The 14,586-nt window shown below is 39.8% G+C and overlaps 1 protein-coding gene across 2 annotated transcripts in view; it reads right to left on the bottom strand.

Moving 5' to 3' along the window:
• Positions 1-14,094, bottom strand: part of CUL2 (cullin 2) — an 83,474-nt gene extending 69,380 nt beyond the window's left edge. Inside the window, exon 1 of one of the 2 annotated variants that reach the window (XM_082647563.1) lies at positions 14,070-14,094. The gene's annotated coding sequence lies outside the window, so the exon portion shown is untranslated. Of the gene's footprint in view, positions 1-13,854; positions 13,983-14,069 lie in introns of those variants that run through there. The other variant, XM_082647562.1, reaches the window with a different exon arrangement.
• Positions 14,095-14,586: the final 492 nt, after the last annotated feature.

Here is a 14,586-nt window from a genome sequence, read left to right as displayed (position 1 = left end):
TTGTACTAGGCTGAGGATACAGTGGTCAATAAACAAAGTTCTTGACCTTCAAGAAAGTTAGACTCTTGGATCTGGCACTCAGAAACAAAAATAACCTACGTAAACCACAGAGCTGACCATGTCACTCTGGTACTGAAAGCTGTTTGTGATTGTCCACTATAGATAGCATCCGGTTTAAGCTCATTGGCAACATGGCCCACCAAGCTTCCATGGTTTGACCTTGGACTAAAGCACCTCTCCACCTTGCTCTTCTCATGGGACCCCCTTCCTTGACATCATAATCTGGTAACTTCTCTGCTTAGAGGTCACTGAACACAACAGGCTGATTCACACACCCTGCCGTTTATCCTCATTGTTTTCTGTACCTAAAATTCTTCTCTTCTCCTTGCCTCCCCCTTTCCACCCATTCCCCTAACTCCTACTGATAGTTCAGCCTTGGCCCAGAATATCTGCTTTCAAGAAATTTTCTGGGCCCACTTAAGCTACGTAAGGTGCCCTCTTATGCATTACTTCAGAACTCTATTAGAGGATTAAACCATGCTCAACTGTGATTATGAGTGTTTCTTCAAGGTAGGGACTATTCTGTAACTGTCTATCAAAAAGCTGTCACTGTCTGCTTCACATTCCTTTCCTCCCCTTATAAAAATAGAATCATACTACACACCCTGCTTATAAATTATTTTAATGGTTGCACAGATTACCTTTTAGCTTTATTGAAGTTTTAGCAGAATCAGACTGGCATTGACTTCTCTGCTGAGACCAACAGGTTCCTGACAGAATGGGTTTATGTGCAGTGATAATCCATTCTTAGATGGGTGGAAAATGTGGACACCAAGGTGAGAGAAGTCTTCATTTTATTTCAATTGTTTAAATGATCATTTACTCATGGAGCGTTTATGTAAGGATGTGAAAGAGAGAGGGCAAAGAAAGAAACAAGACCACGACCACCACACTGTTCTTCTCCACTTCCCAAACTGTCAGACAACTCACAAGAATACATATGAGTCTTGTTTTCATTCCTGTGCCACATCATGTCTTTCACCTGGTGTCCTGTCAGGACCACTTCCATCCCCAGTCAGTGAGACTATGTCCTACTGAGCACCTGCAAAGTTCAAATCTCACATTACTAAAGTTTCCTCTAGCTTTCTTCTGGGTCCATTCATGCAACGTTAGGGTTTTTAACACTTTGGCACACAGGTACTGTGCCTATGGCCCCTAAAAATAAATCATAGTCTCCAAATTTAAAAAAAAATTGAAAAATAAAAATTCATGTTTACTTATGTTTCCAGATAACATTATGACAATATTTTATGACAATAACATTTACGAAATTTTCATTACATTTGAAAATGATTCCTAGATTAGATTTTCTCACTTAGAGCACCATTTCTAAGTATGTATGGCTGTCAATAATAGTAAGTTAAATAATCACAAAAGTGATTTATATAAACATAGTTACCATATGACCCAGCAATTCCACTCCTATGCAAGAGAAAACATGTCCACACAAAAACCTGGACGCAAATGTTCAGAGCAGCATTATTCATAAAGGCCAAAAAAGTGGAAATAACTCAAATGTCTATCGAGCAATAAATGGATAAATAAAATGCAGTACATCCATACAACAGATTATTATTCTGTAATACAAGAGAATGGAGTACTAATAGATGCTACAATACAGATGAACCTTGAAAACACACTATGTGAATAAAGTTGGTCACAAAAGACCACATGTTTTAGGATTCCACTTACGTACATGAAATATCCAGAATAGGCAAATCCACAGACACAGGAAGTATTTCAGTGGTTGCACAGGGCTAGAGGACTTGGAGAAAAATGGGAAGTGATTGCTAATTAGGTGATGAAAATGTTCTAGTATTGATTGTCATCATGTTTGTACAACGCTGTGAATGCGCTAAAAACCACTGAATTGTACAGTTCAAGAGTACACTGAAATGGTATGTGAAGCATAACTCAATAAAGCTGTCAGACACTTAAGGTGAAATAATCATATCAAAAACTTTGGAGCGGGCTTCCCTGGTGGCGCAGTGGTTGAGAGTCCGCCACGGGTTCGTGCCCCGGTCCGGGAAGATCCCACATGCTGCAGAGCGGCTGGGCCCGTGAGCCATGGCCGCTGAGCCTGCACGTCCGGAGCCTGTGCTCCGCAACCGGAAAGGCCCGAGTACCACAAAAAAACAAACAAACAAAAAACTTTGGAGCAATTTAACGTGGAGGGGAGGGGAGAAAAGGTATATTTACATGGTTGTAAATTCTGAAATCTCAGTCTCCCTCTCACTCCCATGCTCTAGTCACCAGCTCCCATCACCAGAGGCATATATTATATGTGTCTGAGGGTATTTTATACATATATATTGTTATTCCCCCTTTTTACATAAATGAATATAGAGAGGGTCTTTTTCTACTTGTTTTACATAAATGGTATTACACTGCTTACTTAACAATATATTCACTTAACAGTATATTTGGGAAAGTATTCCATTTTAATACACAAGGGCTTCTTTAATCTTAATAGCATTTCATTGTTTGGCTGTATCTGGATTCATTCTACTAAGTTTGATATGATATGTGATGAGTCCTCCAAAATTGAAGTGCCTAGTTTAATATCAGTAATTTTAAGTTAAATAGTTTTTTTTTTTATGAATTAGTAAGCTCTTTTTTTTCTTTTTGCAGTATGTGGGCCTCTCACTGTTGTGGCCTCTCCCGTTGCGGAGCACAGGCTCCAGACGCGCAGGCCCAGCGGCCATGGCTCACGGGCCCAGCCTCTCCGTGGCATGTGGGATCTTCCCGGACCGGGGCACGAACCCGCGTCCCCTGCATCGGCAGGCGGACTCTCAACCACTGCACCACCAGGGAAGCCCAGTAAGCTCTTTTTATGTTGACATTAACAAGGTTTTCTTCTAAAGATACTAATAACACAATTTAAGTTACAACTGCTATACTAGTTGATAAGAGAAGAAAATTACACTATTACCATTAACTACCGTTTACTAAATACCTTCTGAATTCCTCCTATGCTATACATATTATACATATAAGCATTACTAACCATCAACCTGCAAGTCAGCAAAATCCAGACTGCAGGAAACTACTGGATAATCAGATTTCTTCAATAAACTATGCACACACATAAGAGGAAGAGAGAGAAAAGAAAATGAGAGTGGGAGAGAGATATATGTGGAATGGAAACTGAACTAAAATAGACTAAAAAGGCACATTCATCTACCACAGTGTGACTGATCTTATTTGGATCTAGATTTAAGCTCCTTTTAAAAATTATATTTATGATAACCCTGGAAATTTATAAACTGATGGGATATTTGATGACTTTAAAAAATAATGTTTATAACAATAATTATGAGAGCTTTAAAACTGAGAGTCCTTATCTGTCAGAGACACATGCCAAAATATTTATGGATGTAATAAATGCTGTCTGAGATCTGCTTCAAAATTAAACAGCTTGTTTATGAATTGATAATTGTTGAGAATGAGTGATAAGTACATGAAGGATTATTATAATATGCATTTTCTGTGTATGTTTGCGATTTTCCAAAGTAAAAGGGTAAAAAACAAAATCTTCACCATCATCATCATTAACAGTTCCATAAATATGGGGGGAAGCACATAAAAGAAATCAGAAAGCTTAAAAAAAAAGTAGTATTAATCCAAAAGGTCTAACATTCAATTAATATGCATTCTGGAAAATTAGAATGAGAGGTAATTATCAAAGAAAAAATATCCCAGAACTAATGAACATTAGTTTTCCAACTTAAAAGGGCATACTGAATACCCAGAATATTTGATTTTAAAAATAAATAACAAGGCACCTCTTTTTGACACATTAAAACACTGGGGGTAAAGAAAAGATTCCGTAAGTTTTCAGAAAGGAAAAAACGACTACATAAATTAAAGTCTTTAGCTTTACAAGAGCAACACTGGAAGCTGGAAGGTAATATAAAGCAATGCCTTCAAAATTCTCAGGGAAAATGACTAACCACCTAGAATTCTCTATCAAGAGTGGTATCAGGGCTTCCCTGGTGGCGCAGTGGTTGAGAGTCCGCCTGCCAATGCAGGGGACGCGGGTTCGTGCCCTGGTCCGGGAGGATCCCACATGCCGCGGAGCGGCTGGGCCCGTGAGCGATGGCCGCTGAGCCTGCACGTCCGGAGCCTGTGCTCCGCAACGGGAGAGGCCACAACAGTGAGAGGCCCGCGTAACGCAAAAAACAAACAAACAAACAAACAAAAACAACTTCAACAAGATACCACTATACACTTATTAGAATGGCTCAAAAATTCTGACAGTATCAAATGCAGATGAGGACATGGAGCAACTGAAACTCTCATTTGCTGCAGGTGGGAATTTAAAATGAAATAACCACTTAGGCAGTTTCTATTAAAATTAAGCAAACACTTCCCATGTGACCCAGCAATCCCATTCCTGGCTATTTATAGATGAGAAATGAAGACATACATTTACAGAAAAACCTAAACACAAAATTTTAGAGCACCTTTATTCATGACTACCAAAACCCAGAAACCCAAATGTGCCATCAACTAGTGAATGGAAAACAAAATGTGGTGCTTTCACACAATGGTGTACTATTCAACATTAAAATGGACCAAATCACTGATATGTGGACAACAATGGGTGATTCTCAAAAGCATTATGCCAAGTGAAAGTAGACAGACTCATTAGGCTACGTATTGTATGGCTGCTGAAAAAGGCAAAAATATAAGGACATACATCAGATTACTGGTTGTCAGAGACTCAGGATGGACTACAAAGGAGCAAATAGGAAACTTCTGGGGTGATAAGATATTCTATATCTTGATTGTGGTGGTGGTTATGTGACCATATAAATTTGTCAAAATTCAAATAACTGTGTATCTTTTTAGGGTGAATTTTACTATGTGTAAGTTATACCTCAATAAACCTGACCCCTCAAACTCAACATGTCCATCCATTTCCAGTATTTCACATCTTAATAAATATTTTCATACATCTAGCTCCTCAAGGTAGAAATTTTATTCATCATTCTTGATTTCTCTTACTCTCTTCTTCAAATCAATGAATAAGTCCTGTCAACCCTATCTTCTAACCATTTCTTGAATCCAACCACTACTTCCCATTCCCACTGACATCACCCTAATCCAAACCACCACCTCTCACCCAACTACTGCCTCCTAAATGAGCCACCTGTATCCTCTTTTGCCCCCTTGTTACATTCCAAATACTGTGGCCAATGTAAGCTTTCCAAAAATGCAAGTCTGATAATATCATACCCTCTGCTTACAATTCTTCAAAGACTTTTAACTTACAATCCTTATTATCTATCAATTATCATTTAAGAAAAAATAAAACTTCTCTGTGCTTTCTTAATTTATCACTGACTTCCCATGAAAGTCAATAAATACTTTACTAATATTCTGACAACAAAGACTTTTAAATCGGTTACCAGTTCTAAGAGAATAGCTAGGTAATCCAAAGTAAAGATGAAAATAAAGAAGCAATCAGGAAAATCAAATTAATAAGCTATCCAGATTTCTGATAGCAATGTTCTAAAATCTCTTTTGCTTTTAAAGTTTTTCTCCTCATACACATACCTCACTCCTCAGAACACTGAAAGGTGACCTGTCACTAACCTTTCCTTTCTCCTGAAAATCTTAACTTTCCAGTGAGTTTTAGGTACTGAGGCTGAAAGAGCTCCAAAATAACATGGTACTGCCCCAAAGTATGATGTGTTAACACAGCCTAACAAAATTCCCACTCCAAAAATGTTTTAAAAACAAAGTTACTAGTAATAGCAGAAATACAAAAGATATAACTTTGCAAAGATCAGATGGATTTTAATTTGGAGTGATACTGTGTAGTTCTTCACTTAGACATTTTTCATACAAAGAAGTGACTTGGATAATTACATTTCAGCAGGTAAAGCAGTAACAGAATCTCAAAACATTCCATTTTAAGCCTAGAACTGACATTGGTGCATAATTAGATATTTTATTTGAAGTATAAACTATTTTAGTAAAATGTATAACATGTTTAACATACTGATCAGTATGACTACAGCTTAACTACTGATAAACATTTCAGTTGCCTTCCAAAAGTATAATTATCAATAATGTAAATGGCTAAACGCTTAAAGTTGTGAGTCTCTTTTTAGTTAAAAAAACAAAACAAAACCAAAAAACTAGCAAATGATAATTTTTTATTTCAGTATTTATCAGTACCAGCAACAAAAATTTGGCATTCCAAAAATTACCAAAAAGATATAATACTGGGGACTAAAAAAATTTCAGGTAAGTCAACATACCATAGTTAGTTTTCAAAATGACATTCAGGGGGCTTATTGAGCAGGTTATATTCTAAATACACAAAATAAGGAAAATACTTAAGACCCGATCAAAGAGCATTATTAACTTTGCAATATTTTCCATTTCAAGGGCTGTCTCTAGTGTACACTGACCAAAAATGCTACCATGATTTCATATGAAAATAAGCTCCAAGAATGCATCTAAATACTTCCATCTTATGTACTGAATGTGTGATCCATTAGCTATAGCTAAGAGGTACCTTTGTTAGGTGGAGGCTCAGGGTACAAAGCTTACTGTTGCAATGAGGTTTGACACACAAGATCCACACCACAAATGTCATCTCCATCACATGACTTTCCTACCTAAGAATTTCTAGTAGTATGCTTAAAAAAAAAAAAAAAGGAGGAAACTGGTGTAGAAAACAGTAAAGAGAAATACAGCAGTCTGTCATCCCAGTTGGCAAAATGTATAGTGCAAGATGAAAACCTCAGTCTCAAAAAAAGGGAAGGGGGACAGTGGTAAGTAGGGAATGTACTTATAATACAACAAAAAAGTTACAGAAGACATTTGCTTCCAAAATAAAGCTAATTTGACCAGAATTAAAGACCCTTCTCTCCTCAATGAACTTGAGACTCTCCCACACATCTACACAGACAGTATTTCTTTCCAAGTTTTCACATTGCTCCTATCAGCATGAAGTTTAATGTCTTCTTCACTTGCTTTCTCACTTTTTTCCATTTTTAACAATCTAAGCAAGGAATCTAAGATACCAACCAGCCTTAAAAAAAAAAAAATTCTTTTTTTTTGCGGTACCCGGGCCTCTCACTGTTGTGGCCTCTCCCATTCCGGAGCACAGGATCCGGATGCGCAGGCTCAGCGGCCATGGCTCACGGGCCTAGCCGCTCCGTGGCATGTGGGATCTTCCCAGAATGGGGCACGAACCCGTGTCCCCTGCATCAGCAGGCGGACTCTCAACCACTGTGCCACCAGGGAGGCCAAAAAAAAAAATTCTTATATACGTATCAGGGATGAGTTAGAGAACCTGAATTTGTCTGAGTCTCTCATGGGTAGGCAAGCCCAGTTTGGCATGCAGGCTAGACAAGGCTATGACCAATAAGCCTTTTCACATATAATCCAATTAAGAGTGCATTTTTTTTCTAGGCCTGACTTTCTATCCAAATATTAAAAATGGTTACTCTAATTATCCTCTCTTTGCACAACCCAATGACTTGCAATATTTGTTATCCTATTCTGAGAGCTAAATTAAGTCACATATATCTAAAAACCTTGGATTCATTATTTTGGTAACTTTATACTACATACATTATTATGACTATTAGAAAAGTATGCTCTATTTCTGTCAGAAAATAGTAGTCATAAATAAAAGGGGATAGCTAGTGTAAATGCTATAGTGCTTGATTGGAATCAGAGTTATCAGTGTGAACTCATGGTTTTTAACACACACACAAAGATAAAAAGATATAGAAATAAACATAGACGTTTGTGTATGCATGGATTAGTATACATATATAGTTCTCGCTCTGCTCACTGAGCGGGCCTAGGAGCAATGACACCCCAGTGGCAATGAACACACACAGCATCCAGATCTTGGTTTCTAGATACCATTCTCCAACAGAAGGAACCAGCATTTGGAGAAGTGATTGGTTCCAGGGCTGCAGCAGGGAAAATATGAGCCTGGACATCTTATGATGCCAGAAAATAGAAGTGCTTTCCTAAAGAGGATGGGGGATGTCCAAAAGACAAAGAGCTAACCTGAAAGCCACAGTGGAACAATTTGAGCGATAAAATAAATAATGATAGAATTAGATTATAAACCATAGAGTAAAACAAATATCTATGACCCAACACTGATACAAACAAATTACGGAATAAACAAATATGGAGAAGGGACAGTTCTCCCTTATAGAAGAATTCCAATTAATAAGTGTAGAAGGAAATGAGAAATATATAAAATTGCCATCAGGTGAACACTACTATAATAATTATTACAAGCAAGAACTACCAAAGGATGCTGCAACGAATGGGCAAAAATTTGAGAACAGGATTTCTGCACAGTTTCAATCTCCCCCAAGATATCCAGTAATTACAAAGAGAAAAACAGTAACTTTACAAGAAGAGAAATTTAACAGACATGACCTTAATGAGAGTCAACATCCCTCTAATAGGATATACTGACACCCTGTATCCTGTGATGTGACGCACTGAGTAGGACTCAGCATCACTTCTCTAGTATTCCTGACAAAAATGTACAACCTCAATCTAACTATGAGAAAACATCAGACAAACCAAAGTTGAGAGACATTCTACAAAATAACTGACCACACTCATCACAAGCATGAAGGTGATGGAAGATGAGAAAAGACTATCACAGATCACAAGAGACTAGGGAGACACATGCTAAATGCTGCGTCTGATCCTGGATTGAATCTTGAAAGAGGTAAAGGACATTACAGGAAAAACTGGTGAGATTCAAATAAGGTCTGTAGTTTAACAGTATTGTAACAATGTTAGTTATCCTCATTTTTATCATTGTGCTCTGGTTATGTAAGCTGTTAACATTACAAAAGGCTGGGGGAAAAGTATACTTGGGCTCTCTGTACTATTTGTGCAACTTCTCTGTAAGTCTAAAATTACTCCAACATTTAAAAAACTTGGGGGGACTTCCCTGGTGGTCCAGGGGTTAAGACTCCACACTTTCACTGCAGGGGGCACAGATTGGAAAATTCCATATGCTGCACAGTGCAGCCAAAACTAAATAAATAAAATTTTAAGTATCTTGTACTTTTTTTCAACTGAAGTAAAACAAAGTTGAAAAATTCAAGGAATATCTATACAGGGTAAATCCAACATTTCGCTATTTGAAAAGCAACCTACATTGGAACAGGACTTAAGTCACTGAGTTAATAGATATTTATTAAGTATTTACAATATTCAGACCTCTCTCTACCAAGTACTAGAGATGCTGCCTTCAAGAAGCATACAGATGATAAGAGAAACAAAAATGATAAACTATTAGCCTGATTGATGAAAAATTCCGACACACAATCAGGCTATAATCCAATGATTAAATAACAACAGTAACATCATTTACAATGTTAAAGAATATAAATGAAAATCCCTTGGATAACTAAAATCTTCAAATAGGACATTAACATCTACACATTTCCAGAGTTCAAGTAGGCTTAACACATTCACCACACGTTTCATAGTAATTAGTGTCTAATGCTTCAAAAAGAAATATTAAATATTTTCTACCAAAGATTATATTTCTCCAACCTAGAAACTAGCTGCTTACTTATCTCAGACAAAAAAGAAAACAAAGGAGGTAACAATAACAAAAATAACCACAAGAATCAAACTGAACAAAACAGTTCATAAACAAAACAGTTCATAAATCAAGAACAATCTCAGAAAAAAAAGAGGTAGATCAATTTACATAGGAAGTTATCTGGCTAAAGACAGCTAACTGAAAATCAAAATGCCAACCAATATAAAAAGTATTATAAATTCAGTAGAGAACACAGTAAGTCTGGATTTTTTAATTCTTCAAAATAACAAAGCTTAAAGCAACTTACAGAATATTCCATCTCCCCTCCTCCAGGTCAAACAACAGGGTTTAACTGCACCCAAAAGTTGTTGCAGATGCTAATATCATGATCTTAACACTACTCACTGCCTCAAAATTTTTAAGAATCAAAGGAACTTCTGTTCTAGTATCTCCAACAGGCCTTTCCAAATACACAGTAGTAACATAGTTTGAATCTATATACAGATCTTCTTCAACTTAAGATCAGGTTACATCCCACTAAACCCATCAGAAGTTAAAAATATCGTTAGGTTGAAATGCATTTAATATACCTAACCTACGAACATCATAGCTTAGCCTAGCCTACCTTACACGTGCTCAGGACACTTACATGAGTCCACGGTTGGGCAAAATCATCTAACACAAAGCCTACTTTATAATAAAGTATTGAATATCTCATGTAATTTTTTGACTACTGTACTGAAAGTGAAAAACAGAATGGTTTTATGGGCACAGAATGATTCTAAGTATATTGGTTGTTCACCCTCGTAATTGCTAGGCTGACTGGGATCTGAGGCTCACTGCCCAGCATCACGAGATTATCATACTCCATATTGCTAGCCCAAGAAAAGATCAAAATTCAAAGTATGGTTTCTACTGAAGGCATATCACTTTTGTACCATCATAAAGTCGAAAAATTCTAAGTCAAACCATCGTAAATCGGGGAAGGTCTGTATTCTTTAAGATAATAACACAAAGATTATGCTAACATCTGCAATGCAATAGAAACATCACTGTTAAGATTCAAACCCAGGCAAAGAGCCAGATCACTCTGAACAAATAGTTTGATTATTAACTGGTTACTGAGAGAGAATTCAGTCATACATCTCAAGTATCAATAACTTGTTATGTCTCATGATAACATTCCAAATTTCTGCTTGTTTTTCTAAGATTTAACATCAGCCAAACTTCTTCAAAATATTAACATTCAAGGGCTTGATCTTGTCATTAATTTATCTGAATTTAACTGACAGTACATACATGAAAACGCTGCTTTCAATCATAATCAAACATTATTTTAGCATGTAAAGAAAATAGGCAGATAAGGTGAAACACACCCACACACCCACACACACACAAACAGTGCAAACTTCTGTAAAAAGCCTCACAAAAATAAAAGCTCTTTAAACAACTCCACATGTGCAGTTCCCAAACTCAAAGAGGGCAGGGACCAAATCAGAAAATGTTGCAGTGCCCCAGGACTGTCTCCTCTTCTTTCTACATTCTTTCTTTAGGTGGTCTCATACTGCTTCATAACTTTTAAATACTATTTAATACTCTTAAAAATACAAGGTGTCAAAGCAAGGAAAGTATGCTTCCACTTTAGCCAAATGGGGAGAAGAATCTACACACATTTGCCTACATGTGCACAAAATATATCTTTGGAAAGATGAGTAAGAAACCACTAACATATTTGGCCTTGACAAAAACTGCAGGAACAAGAAATAGAGGAGATTTTCATTCTATATCCCATCAAACATTTCAAATTCTGAATCAGGTGAATGTAGTTTTTATCCAAACATAATTATAATAAACCAACAGATAAAGGCGGATGACTCCCCATCTCTTTCTCTTACTAGAATTTAAATCTGACGAAGGCAGAGATTTTTGTCTATTTTTTCACTACTACACACCCCCACCGCCTAGTCCACAGCTAGTACTTGAAAACTATTTGCTGAATGGACGAAGGACTCCCTAACCTCTCCACTGAAGTCCAGACGTGTATATCCAACTGCCTGCTTCTCAACTCCACGTGAACATCTAACAGGTCCTATGTAACACGTCCCCTCCAACCCTATCCCCATACAACAACCTGCTTCCCTCACTTCTTCCCCATCCCAACACGTGGCATCACCAAGCCCCAGGTGAAGCCCCAAACCCAGGAGTCACCCCTGTCCCAACCAACTGCATTCCCATCCAACCATGCCAAATCACTACTTTTAACTATAAAATATATCTCAAAATCTTTTTTACTGGACTCCAGTCACTACTCAAATCTGCCACAGCCTTCTCACTGGTATCCCTGCTATTCTCCTCTTATCCAATCTCCTTCACAGTCAGATTGTAAACCAGACCATATCACTCCCAGCTTCACAAAAAGGAAATAGCTTTTCAATGTACTTTAAGAATAAAAGCCAAGCAAGCTCCTTTGGATAACAGACCTCACATGACCTGACCCCTGGCTACCACCTAACCTCTTCTCTCTCGCGAGGGTCCCAGCTCACCTTCACTGAGTTTCTTTCAATTTGCCGAACCCAAGCTTGAAACCACCTCTAGGGATTTCCATTTACTGTTCCCTCAGACAGGAACACTCTTCCCTCAGACTTCCAAAGGCTAAATCCTTCCCACTTTTCAGGTATCAGGTCAAAAGTCACCTCAGTCAGGTCTTTCCTGACCACAGCATCTGAAGCAGTCTATCCCAGTCACTACCACAACTCTTTATTTTACTTCCTTTATAGCACTTATGATTCTCTGAAATTGCTTTTATTTCTTAATTACTTTCTGACTTTCCCTTACCTCCCAGAATTGAAGCTCCAGGAAAGCAGAAATTTCATGTGTCTTGTTTATGGTTGTATCCCTAATGCTTCCAGTAATGCTTGGCATACGAATCAGGTGCTTAATAAATATTGAACTGTTAGACAAGGCAAAACTGACTTTAAAGAAGGTCCACAGCATTTAATTTAGTGACAAACTGGTGAAGATAAAAAACATGAATAAACTACCTTTCCATATAAAACACTGAAAAAATCACCAAAGGGTGGAGAGTGAAGTAACAGTATTTCAGATGCAAGTGAACATTCAAAGACATAGAAAAGGTATTTTTCACATACTTTGTGCATGCACACTACAGAGATGTTCCCCCAACTTATAAACAGCATCTCGCGGCGGGGGGTGGGGGGAAGAAGATTAACTCAAAACACTGTGTACATCTGCTATTTCAACTCTGACTCTTTTGGAAGGGTCTTCCAAACACTATATTTGGGCAAAAGAGGCAAAATATAAACAATTTGTTCAACTGTCTGTCTTGGAAAGAACTGTGAGATTGTAAAAAGGAAGGAGCAGTCTTTTGAGTGTGTTTAAATGCCTATTACGTAGTCGGTAGTAAATGAGAACTAAGTGATTATTTCCCATACCTTACTATGAGTGTAGATTTGGGACAGGTCTAGTTCAAAGATGCTTACACTGTAAAGTCAAACAGTCTGTAGCAAATGTTAATAGTTTTTATCTTATTATCAAAATTTTAACTTCCAAGGTACTGTCCTTCAACTGGTAATAGTAATCCCTGGGGAAAGGAGAGGATTTAACGATAACAACAGCCTGCAACTCGCAAATGTTTTATGTAGATGCACGTATTTGCGGGGTGATGGGGAATGGTGCAGACTCCCTGGTGTGTAACTAAGTGCTCTTAAGAGAGTCTAAGGATCTAATTTCACCAAACCCTAAGTGGTGAGACAGGTCTAGCATGCACATAGGACACTACTCCCCAGAGCTATCAATCTTCGCTGTCTGCGGAAACAAAAGTGAAAACACTCGTAGTAAGGATATAAGAGACTGATGCCGCCCCCCCCCCCGCCCCCAGCAGACACACAGAGCTCTGTGCCCGCGTGAGGACGTAAATAAGCAGAGAACACGCACTCGCACCTTCCCTCCCTAGGAGGAAAATGAGGCCGAGGGAGGGGCGGCCAAGACCGGCTTGGGAGGCCCGGGATGCAGTCCGGGGGCGGCCGGGCTCCGGGGCTGGCGCTCCTGGAGCCGGGGTCACCCACAGGACACCCGGTCCCCAGCCGCCCCTCCATCCCTCCCCTCCCCCTCCGTGCCCCCAACTCCTCTCCCCGCCCCAACCCCGCCACCCACTAACCGGGAAGGGAAGTTTCCCGGTGCCCGCAACCGGATCCGGGCCTTCAGCGGGTTACCTGCTGCAGAGGCGGGACGCGGGGCAGGGGCCAGGGGTGGGAGACAGCCCGAGGGCGCGCAGGACGAAGCCCGGCGAGGAGGGTGGGCGGCGGCGGCTGTCAGCTCCGTCCCTGCTCACCGCGCTGCCATTACTGCGCGCAGGCGCCTCCCCGCCGGCCGCCGCCACCGCCGAGAAGGGGGGGGGGCCGGGCCGGGGCCGCGGCCGGGCACTCACCTGCCGCCGCGGGAACACGGCAGAGCTCCCGGATGGGACGGCGCTGTGGGAAGTGGAAAGGGGAGAAGGGCGGGCGGGCTATGCGAGCTGTGAAACAACTGTCCTCCAATGCCCGGCTTTCCCGAACCGCCCTCGGGGCTCCTCTTCCGCGGCCTCCAACCCCCCCTGCGCCGGCGATGGTAGAGTCCACGTACGGCGAGTGCCGAGGGCCGCTCTTGTGCGATCGCGGAAGGCCACGGGACCCGTGCTCCGAGCGGCTGCGAGCGGCTCCCAGTGCCCTCGAGCCCTCGCTGTTCGCCGAGCGGGGGACCGGGGACCCCCAAGTTAGGGACTGCTGATAACAGTGTGTCAGAAAAGTGGTCTCAACACAAGGATTTATCCCTTGAGTTCTATCAGAACTATGTGAACATTCTGATACACCACCATCTCCTTGCCACCTACTTCTATGGGCTTTTCAAAAGATCAATATGTATTAGCAAAATTAGTTTCCTCGGACATATTCCTTTTGTAGTAGGTT

This window comes from Grampus griseus (genome assembly GCF_964374135.1).
Source record: "Grampus griseus genome assembly, chromosome: 2".
NCBI lineage: Eukaryota > Metazoa > Chordata > Mammalia > Artiodactyla > Delphinidae > Grampus > Grampus griseus.
Note: the sequence above shows the minus strand (reverse complement) of the source record. Positions and strands in the feature narration are given on the sequence as shown.